The following is a 10,746-nucleotide window of genomic DNA, read 5'->3' on the forward strand; positions in this document are numbered from 1 at the left end:
TGAGACACTGGGTTCAATCCTCAGCACCACATTAAACTAAAATAAAGGTATTGTGTTCACCTACAACTAAAAAATATATTTAAAAAAAAACACTTGGTGTGGTGGCACACGCCTGTAATCCCAGTAGCTACAAGGCTGAGACAGGAGGATGGTAAGTTCAGAGCCAGCCTCAGCAACAGCGAGGCCCTAAGCAACTCAGTGAGACCCTGTCTCTAAATAAAATACAAAATATGGCTCAGGATGTGGTTCAGTGGTCAAGTGCCCCCAAGTTCAATCGTTGGTACCCACCCCCCTCAAATATCACGGGGTGTGGTGGTACATGCCTATAATCCCAGTGGTTCAAGAGGCTGAGGCAGGAGGATCGCAAGTTCAAAATCTGTCTCAGTTGGCCATTTTCTGTCCTGAAAATGAGCCATGCCAAGTGTTCTACTCATTGACTCCGCTATTGTATACTGAATAAAGAAAAGCTAAACAAACAAGCAAGCAAAACCAGTCTCAGCAACTTATCAAGGCCCTAAGCAACCCAGCGAGACCCTGTCTCTATAATATAAAAAGGGGTGGGGATGTGGCTCAGTGGTTAAGCACCCCTGGTTCAATCCTGAGTACCCAAAACAAAACAAAAACAAAAACAAAACACTTCCTTATATTGAGCAACCATTTTTATCTTCTAGTGCTTCCATGGTCAGTATCTCTCTTCTACCCAGTAATCTGAGTGCTATCCCTTGGAAGTAAACTAAATCAAATGGTTTTCCAAATAAAAATCCTTCTGCTAGGGGCTGGGGATGTGGCTCAAGCGGTAGCACGCTTGCCTGGCATGCATGCGGCCTGGGTTCGATCCTTAGCACCACATACAAAGATGTTGTGTCCGCCAAAAACTAAAAAAAAATAAATATTAAAAAATTTTTTTAAAAGGAATCCTTCTGCTGTTTGACCCTATTCCTGTGTATATTTTAATCAAGCTACAACTTACCTAATTGCTCAATTAAAATTATCCTGCCTCTATTTACCACAAAGATGTGTGGCCTCAGGATGTACCCTGTGATGCAATTCAGCCTCTTCAATGCTTTCCTTGTTTTGGCCACTCAACTCCTGAATTCCCTTTGCCTTTTTGGGAAATTTTCCATTTGAGCCCCTCCCTCCACCTCAGCCTCAGCAAGTGTCAGGTGTAGCCTGGAAGCCTTGGAAGTAGGCAGAGCACCTGATCAGAGCTCCTCCAATCAGACACATGGAAAGCAGGGAAAATGAAGAACTAGGGAAGGTGCATCGTCCATTCTTGTGAGAGGCAGCAGCTCCCCCAATCTCCAGGGACGCCCATGGCAGCAGTGGTAAGAGTAGCCTCTAGCACTCCACTGACCATGGAAGAAGCAGCGTCTACACCCACAGTTTTCAGTCAGGGTTTCTTCACAAGGACTGTCCTGTAATCTGATTTGGTCTGTGTTCCTGACTGCACAGCCTCTAAGCTGGCTCACTCATCCTCCCTATTATTTTATTATTTTGAAGTATTAGGGTTTGAACCCAAGGGCACTTTACCATTGAGCTACATCCCCCAGCCCTTATATGTTTATTTTTTCAAATTTTGAGACAGGGCCTCACTAGGTTGCCCAGGCTGGTTTTGAGCTTGCAATCCTCCTGCTTCAGCCTCCCATGTTGCTGGGATTACAAGTGTATCCTTCTCGCTGTCGTCTTCCCAATTATTTAAGGGGCCCCCCTATATTCTTCTAAGACATTCCTCTTCTGCTTCAGTCAGTCCGTCTCTGTTACTTTTTCTTGGCAGGGCTGGGGACTGATCTCAGCTCTCTGCACATGCTGGGTAACTAACTGCTCTACCGCTGAGCTACATTCCCAGCCCAGTTTCTATTACTTGAATCACAACCCCAGACTGAAACAGCTCCTCTGAATCATCATTTTTACTTGAATTGCTCTTAAGGACAACTAAGTGGGAAAGGCTGGCTCCTGCTAAGCCTCTACAATGCTTCCCAAACCTGCCCAAACCTGCTCTGCTGCCCAATTACTGTGTAACTGAGTAACCTGCAGCCTGGAGTGAGGAGGCTGGATCTGCCCTGATGTGCGTGGCCATCTTCCCCACGCCATGGCAGGCTCTAGCCAGCAGGTGGCGCTTCCCTAGTCTCTGAACTCAGCCTGCGCTGCCTGGTGCCCTTCCTCCACCTCTCACTGCCCCAGAACTAGAGGCAACTTTCAGCAGCCACTTCCTGGGCCTAGGTAGATCCCTAGCGGCAATGTCTAAGATCCCTCTAGTGCTCTAGCCCCACCTCCCCACCCCTCCTTACGTATGTCAGGTGGAACTTGACACAGGCAATGCCGTCTTGAGACATATCCTTCATCTTAGACCAAGAGTCGCCCCATGGTAACTGAATCAGCCTGACCTAAACCCCAGACAATGCTCCATCATTACACAAGAAGGAAATTGTCATCTGGGACTAAACCTTGAGAAATACCTTGTCCGACATGGAACAGTGACCACCCCAATGAAGGTGACAATCACAAGGACCTTCCCATGACAACCCCCTAGCAACGGCCTAACCACAAAAATTCCCCCACTCTCTCACTCCCCTTTAACTTCCCTAGGTGTAAGCAGAAGACGGTCTCGGTCTCTACTGGGCCCCCTCCGCAGGTTTTTCCTGAATAAACCTGGGTAACTGCTGGGCCCCGTCCCCTCCCCTCCCCTCCACTCCCCTCCATTTCCTTCCTTCCTTCCTTCCTTATACTTTGGTGTGGAAACCCTGACCGGTGTTGGAGGTTCCCACCATGGGCGGCCCCCTCCAGGCCTTCCCTTAACCCTGACCCTGTCTCTCTTTCTTTCTCTCTCATTCTTCCTCCTGTCCCTCCCATGGCTCTGGTAAGAACCACTCATATTGCTGGACTTCTCCGCCACTGGCTCTTGCCTGTTGGGTGAGTGACCCCCTCCAGCTCCCCTGAGTTCTTGGAATCCCTGCCTCAGTTTCTCTCTCCTTGGATACTCTTCCTCTGACAAACTCAGCTTTGGGTGAGAGAAACTCCCACTGCCACTGGGACAACAACACCCATCCATCACCTGTCCTTCCATCCACGCATCCTGGAACGACCTTAGAGAAACCAAGTTCTTTGGGGGATGCCCCTTGATTTTGGTTTTCTCTCTGTCCTTAAGGGCCCTCCTCAATCCATTTTGTCCACTGTGGGCCACATCCCCTCAAAGCCACCCCAAGGATGATTCCTTGGGGTTCCTTCCCAAACACATCCAGACCCTGGGGCTCCAAGACAGTCAAACCTGAAAGACGGGTGCTCCTCTGTGATCCTGCCTGGCCTCCTACAAATGGACAAGGACAGTTACTGGCCAGAAAACAGCACATTTGACTTCCAAATTCTCCGGGACCTTGAAAATGTTCTCCACCACAATGGCAAATGGTCCGAGGTCCCCTATTTCCAGGCCTCTGGCTCCAGGCCTTCTCTCTGCCAGAACTGCTCAGCTGTTCACATTCTTCTCCCCAACCCCCCTCCAGGTATCCCCAACCCCCTTTCTCTGCTCCCTCACCCTTTGATTTTGACCCCAAGATGAACCTCCTCTTTATGCCCATCCTCACCCACCTTAATCTGTCCCTCCCCACCCCACACTGGCTCCCACACCCTTCCTCCCCGGGAGCCCTCTGCTCCCTCCTAGGTCCTCCCCTCTGCAAGGTGGCAGGTGCTGAAGGCATTTTACCAATTCATGTCCACCCTTCCCTAGGCCACCTCTCACAGTAGAAAACCCTTTAGGCTCTCTTGCCTCAGATGCCACCAACTTTTGGAAGGGATCACATCACACAGTCCTATGATGTCACTTGGTGTGACACTTATGTCATCTTTTCCTCCTAGCTAGGCCTCCTAATGGAATGGAAAAGTCTGCCTTAATGGCCGTCAACTATGAAAAGATGAGAGAAATCACGTAAGGCGCTGGTGGAAACCCCGCCCCCTTCCTCTCTGGCCTCTCAGAGGCTGTGATTAAATACACCAACCACAACCCTGACTCAGAAGACGGCAGACTTTACCTCACTGACATTTCACCTCCCAGTCTGCCCCAGGTATCAGAGAAAAGCTCCAAACCTGGGGACGGACCAGACCCCTCAACATGAACTTGTAAGACCAGCCTTCAGGGTCCACAAGAAGAGAGAGGAGGATCAAAAACCCAAAATCTCGCTGGGTGTGATGGTGCATGCCAGCAGCTCAGGAGGCTGAGGCAGGAGGATCGCAAGTTCAGAGCCAGCCTCAGCAATAGCAAGGGGCTAAGCAACTCAGTGAGACCCTGTCTCTAAATAAAATGCAAAATAGGGCTGAGATGTGGCCCAGTGGTGCCCCTGAGTTCAATCCCTGGTATTTCCCCCCCAAACCCCAAAACTCAAAATGAGGTCAGACTGAATACCAAGTGTGGGCAGCTGCACTCAGACAAGGGCCCCACAGACCCCATAAACAGGTGTCCTCCGTGTCATCCTCCACACCTCCAGGCACCTGCTTCACCTGTGGCCAGCAGGGACACTGGGAAAACACAGGCCCCAACTCTAAACCTCCGCCAGGGCCCTGCCCTGCTGCCGCCAAAGGGAGACCCCGGAGATTGGAATGCGCTCAGCGAGACTCTCCTCCCGTTGGCTTCCAGTTCCCAGAGTCCACGGGTGCAAACCCAGGCTGGAAACCCCTCAGCCTGAGGACAGTCAGCCCCCGGACTGTCACCCCCACCACCATCGGCACCTGGTGAGCCTTGCTCTTTCTTCCTGGACTCGGGCAAGTCTTTCCTCACCTCCTCCAGAAGCTTCCTCACCTCTATCGTGTGCGTTGAGGGAAGTCCCTCTGCGCCTGCCCCTAAGGGAATGGGTCCCCTGCTCTGCCACCTTCTGACACTCTGTTCTCACTCCTTCCTGGTCACACCAATGCCAATGCCCATCCTCGCTGGGGACACCTGACCAAAGCCAGCGCCTCCACTCATTCAGCTCCCCAACCCGCTGCCCCTTTATCCTCTTGGGCCTCCCCCACCATCCCTGAGCTCCTCCTTGAGGTGTCAGCCTTGGCAGGGGACACCTCCAACCACGTGGCCACCCTCCACACTCCTGTGAAGATTTCCCTGCAGACCTGCCTCCTCCCTGCACAGTGCCTCATCCCGTCCCCCCTCCTCGATCTGGCCCCGCTTCCTCGCTGGACCCCGAAACCCGAAGACCTGGAGGATGAGGACGCTCCCCGCGAACCCGCATCTCTTTACTGCCCGTCTCTCCCCCACCCCAACTTCTGCCGGGTCATTGTCCTCAGTGCCAGGACCTGGCTTGGTGCCCATCCCAGAGCCCTTCCCACCTGCTGGGTCTGGTCACCCTCCGAGCTCCGCTGATGTCGCCATCCAGCCTCTTCCTACCAGGGCGGCACCAGAGGGCTCCTCTCCCTCCCCTGAGAAAACTGTTGGGACAGAGTCTGTGACCTGCCACGCGACACATGCCCTCTGATACACGCTGCCGACCCCTCGCCTCGCACATCACTGTCCCCGAGGCAGGCCACCTCCTGCCTCCCGGGCTCCTGTCTGTGTCGGGGGCCCAGGAGAAGGCGCCTGTGCCCCCCTCCCTCTCTGTGGCACTGTGCCTTTCCTCCCCCAGCCCCGTTTCTGAGCGCATGGCCTGTGCGGGACCCACAGGCCACTCAGGAGAGCGCCCCTTCCCCGCGCCCTTTGGAGCGCACCTGTGACTAATCACCTGTCCTGGCTGTGCCCAGTGGAGGTCCACTAACAGTGCGCCTCTCTGAACAGCAGCCCCGTCCCGTCAGTCCAGATCCCTGCCGGCCTCCCCGTACCTGGGCACGTGTCCTTAAACCTCCAAACCCTCCACGTTCTAATCCAAGAGCCCCGACTTCTGGACACAGTATTGGTCCCTCGGAGCTGTGAGCGTAGCGGCCACCTTTACCTTTTACCAGGGTCGGACGTGGGGCCCCAGTCGTCTCAACTACAGCCGGCAGTCTCCTGGCACCTCTCTGGCTGCCTCCATCATAACCAGGGAGCCTCTTCCTGGGTGGAACAGCACTTACATCTGTTCACCACTCCCTGGACAGGAACGTGGGCCCTGGCCATCCTCACCCCCCACCCGCAGTGGCCCATTGAGGGGGAACCACTCCCCATCCCATTGTTCACCCTACTTGGACCAAAACGAGCTGCCCCTCTGGCTCCCCTCCTGGTGGGTCAGTGTACAACCACAGCAACCGCCCAGGAGCAGCAGTAGTAGGAGTCTCTGCCCACCATGCTGCAGGACCATCCAAGAAAATGGCTGACAGCCTTTGAGAAATCCCCACCCAACTGTCCATGTTTCAGAACCAGACAGACCCATGGTGTTGACTGTCCTCCAAAACAGACGAGGACTAAGTTCATTAACTGCAGAAAAAGGAGGAATCTGTGCCCTTCCTACAAGAGACCTGACGCCCAGGGCACGGTGGTACACGCTTATAATTCCAGTGGCTTGGGAGGCTGAGGCGGGCAGATCGCAGGTTCAAAGCCAGCCTCAGCAACTTAGTGAGATCCTGTCTTGAAATAAAAAATAAAAAGGGATGGAGATGTGGTTCAGGTTAACCATCCCTGGGTTCAATCCCTGGAGAGAGAGAGAGAGAGAGAGAGAGAAAGAGAGAGAGAGAAAGAGAGAGAGAGAGAGCTGCTGCTTTCACACGAACAAGTCTGGCCTGGTGAGGGGTGGCATGAAAAGTTAAGAGACCAGGCTGCCAAATCCCATCAGTACTCCTCCTCATGGATCATGGAGTGGGATGGTTTTCTCCCCTGGCTATTTTTCTTGGTTAGCCCCCTTCTCCTTCCCAGTTCTCTGTACAACTGTGGCCTGGTGTGGGGCCCTCCGTGTTTCGGCTCTTCACCTCTACTTTACAGAGGACCATGGATTCCACTACCAACCAGAGGGTGCAGAGCATCCCCCTGCTGAGCTCCATGAGAGCTGCTCAGTGCCAAGGCCTACGGGAGTCCTCGGACGAAGCCCCCTCCCAGCAGGAAGTAGCTAGAGAGACACGGACACCCCCTCTCCCTTCACCCCTTTCTTATCAAAGAAAAAAAACAAAGTGAGTATGTTAGGGAGAACTTGACAACGCCATTTTGAAACATATCCTCCACCATAGAACAACAGTCACCCCTGGAAACTCTGACTCAGCCTGACCTCAGAATAAATCTTGAGAAACACTTTGTTCGACATGGAACAGTGACCGCCACAATGAAGGTGACAATCACAAGGACCCTTCCCTGACAACCACCGAAACACACAACTTCCCTCACTCCCTTGCTTCTCTCTAAATTCCCTAGGCTAAGTGGAGGGTGAGTTCCAGTCTCCACTGGACCCCTCTACAGGTTTGTCCCCAATAAACCTGTTACTTTTGGCTGCCTCTCCTCTCTCTCTTGCTATTTCCTTTATTCAGTTCTTTCCTTACAACATACAAGCCACTGAGAGAGATAAGCTGGGACCACAATGGCTGCAGTTTCCCTGTGGCCCCCAGAGTTTATGGATACCTTTGCAGGCCACAGAGACAGAACACACTTTTCCTTTGTTGGGATGTTCAAAAGGACCAAGGAGTCCTTTCTAACATGGAATTAAAAAGACGACTGCCCCCTAAAAATGTCCCCCAAGACTGACAGCTTCCTGTCACGTTCCTCATGACAAAAGCACTCAGAGTCACTCCAGGGGAACTGGGCTGTGCAAAATAACCACACAAGAGACAGAGATACCTTTTTGGGGGGGTTCCTGTGACAGCTCCTCTGACCTTAAGGGTCCGCAGAAAGAGAGAGTAAGAGAGGAGCATGTGCTAAACCCCTTTATTGAGGAGAAGCCATTCAAATGAGGCCAGGGGTCAGGTTTCAGGGGGCTGAGTCTAGCTTCTGATGTCCACTGTCAACAGGTTGACTGACCTCTAGGAAGGCCACACCCAAGGGCGGAGCAAGAGAAGGGGACACACAAAGGGCGTTTCCATGGAACATTCTATCCCCAACAGGGCCAAGGGGTAATATCCCAAAGGAACAGGTGAGTGTAGCTCAATCCATGGGGTGACACGCCTACGTCTGAAGACACATTCTGCTACTTTGAGGATCCTGGCAATATCCAGGTCACTACAAAAGTGACCCACAGAACCTCTCCGATCACGGGCAGGAGTGTGCGAAATCCTTCAGACTGGCTGCCCACAGCTTCCCATGCCAATCCCAGTGTGGTTCACATTCAGGCATGGGGTGATCTTCCTCTTACTGTACTACACTTGACCTTCAAGGCTTCCCTGTGTCTTGCCACAGAACATCCAAAAGCCTGTTATAGACCCCATTTATCAGTAGGGAAACCGAGGCTCAGGGATTGGCTTACCACCTCTAGTCTAAACCCTGTGTATCTTCCAAGAATCTCTGAAGTCTACTCTCTGTCTACCTTTCCGATCGTGGGTACCCCATAGTAGTGGTCTTTAATTGTTTGTGCCTCTCTCTTCCTAAAAGAATATACAAATGATTCAGCCCCTTGTACATTTTTAAGTAATAGCTAATGTTTTTCATTACTTTAAAATGTTGCCAAGGATGGATGTTGTTTCTAGTATTTTATAAATACTACCTATACTTGTGTCTCCATTCCACTTTCCTCTAAAAAAACTCATTATGTAATATATTCTCATGTTTGAAAGTCTGTCTCAGGTAACAATAAAACTCTGAGCAATTTTCTTCTGGCTTGAGTGGCTATTATAAATATTAGTAATACCCAATTGACTAAAACAAGAGAAACTTTATAAATATTAAGCATAAATTTATTGTAAATATATCTCTTAATGAAATGAATGAGCTAGCCCCCCTGCCAGCCTTTGTTCATTCATATATTTGTAGTTGAGTATTATCTACTGCTAGGAGAGTGCATTCAGCATCAATTCTAATCCTAATTTTTCATTTTCAAATTGAGAAAATGTTTATATAAGTAGATGATAAATGAGTCTTGATTAAAAAAATGGCATCTGATTTTCTGAGTGATTTGTCTCCTGCAAAATCACATAGAAATCTTTTTCTTTCTCTCTTTATTTTTAGTTATTTATTTTACAGGAATGGGAATTGAACTCTGGGTTTCAGGCTGGCAAGCACTCTACCATTAGGTTACATTCCCAGTCCACTCCCCGCCCACTTTTTTTTTTTTTTTAATTTTGAGACAAGTTCTCACTAAATTGCTGAGGCTGGCCTCAAACTTGTGGTCCTCCTGTCTCAGCCTCCTGAGTAGCAGGTATTACAGGAGTGTACCTTGGTGCCTAGAAGTTCTTCCTGTTTTAAAGCAAAGATTTAGAAACCTCCTGGCTTGAATGCAAAAATGATACTTTACTCAGCTTTTTTTAAAAAATGTTTTTGTAGTTGTAGATGGATACAATACCTTTATTTTATTTATTAAACTTTATGTGGTGCTGAGGATCGAACCCAGGGGCTTACATCTGCTAGGCAAGCACTCTACCACTGAGCTAAAACCCCAGTACCCTTTACTCAGCTTTTGAGCCATTCACTTTCTCAGCACCTATGGTCTTCCACTGGCATTCCCAATTGTCGCTTTGCTTAGTGTTCTAGGATAACCTCTTTGAGCAGTCCACTATTGAAAGAAAGTGGATCGGTGATAGTGAACCTTCTTTTTGAAAGCAGAGAAGGTGAAACTGTGAAAGAAGAAAGCAGTTTTGGCAAAGAGAACATTTGGAAGTTTAAGATCACATATTGATTTTTCTCGAAGCTCTTGGTTCCCTAGGGATACCCAACTCCTATTATAAGACCAAAATGCTCCCAGCCAATACTCAGAATCCAGATATTTTGTACTCACAATGTATTTCCTTCTCCTTACATTGTTTCCATGTTCTTCTATTCTCCTTTCTTGCCTATTGAAAAGTGAGGGCTGGGCTGGAGGTGTAGCTCAGCAATAAAATGCTTACTAGTACCAAAAGGCTTTAGGTTTGTTTGACAGCACCAAAAAACATACCCATGGGTATGGGCATGGGTATGGGCATGTTGCACATGCCTGTGATCCCAGGACAACTGGGGAGGCTGAGGCAGGAGGATCACAAGTTCAAGTTCAGCCTGGTAACTCAGTGAGACCCTTTCTCAAAAAAGTGGTAGAGTGCTTGCCTAGCTGCACAGGACCCTGTGTTCCATCCCCATTATTGGAAAAAGAAAAAAAAAATTAAGGCACTCTCAAATTTTAGCTCCTACCTAAAGCTTCCCTTTTCTCTACATTTCCACAGCAGCTGATGTTTTAACTTCACTTCCAATCCATGAAACCCGCATCATGGTAAATTAGCAGCTTTACTTCATGATAATTTTAATATACTTTAATGAGATTGCTTGACAGATTGGTATCTGAAAAAGACATGAACTTTGATATCAGGTAGCACATTAACTCTAGGAGCACAGGGACTCTGTTTTTGTTCCATGCCATGTAGTTAGCACCTAGTATAACACCTAACATATAATAATAAGTGTATAATAATGATTTGCTGAATGAATGGATAGACTTGAGTTTGACCCTTAGCTACACTATCACTTTTTAGCTGTGTGACCTTTAGCCATTCAACTTCAGAATTTATGCATTTATATATTCCTTCAATAAATATTTGTTGCACATCTTCTAAGAGACAAGCACTGTGCTAGATTTTGGGGACATAGTTGAAGAATATATGTCCCTGTCTTCAAGGAACTCATCAATTTGTCCTGGATCCTGTTACAGCCAGATGGGGCTTCCAGGAAGAAAAAGAGGAAGCTGAAAGTAAATCTAC

Source organism: Urocitellus parryii, chromosome 8 (genome assembly GCF_045843805.1).
Source record: "Urocitellus parryii isolate mUroPar1 chromosome 8, mUroPar1.hap1, whole genome shotgun sequence".
Classification (NCBI taxonomy): domain Eukaryota; kingdom Metazoa; phylum Chordata; class Mammalia; order Rodentia; family Sciuridae; genus Urocitellus; species Urocitellus parryii.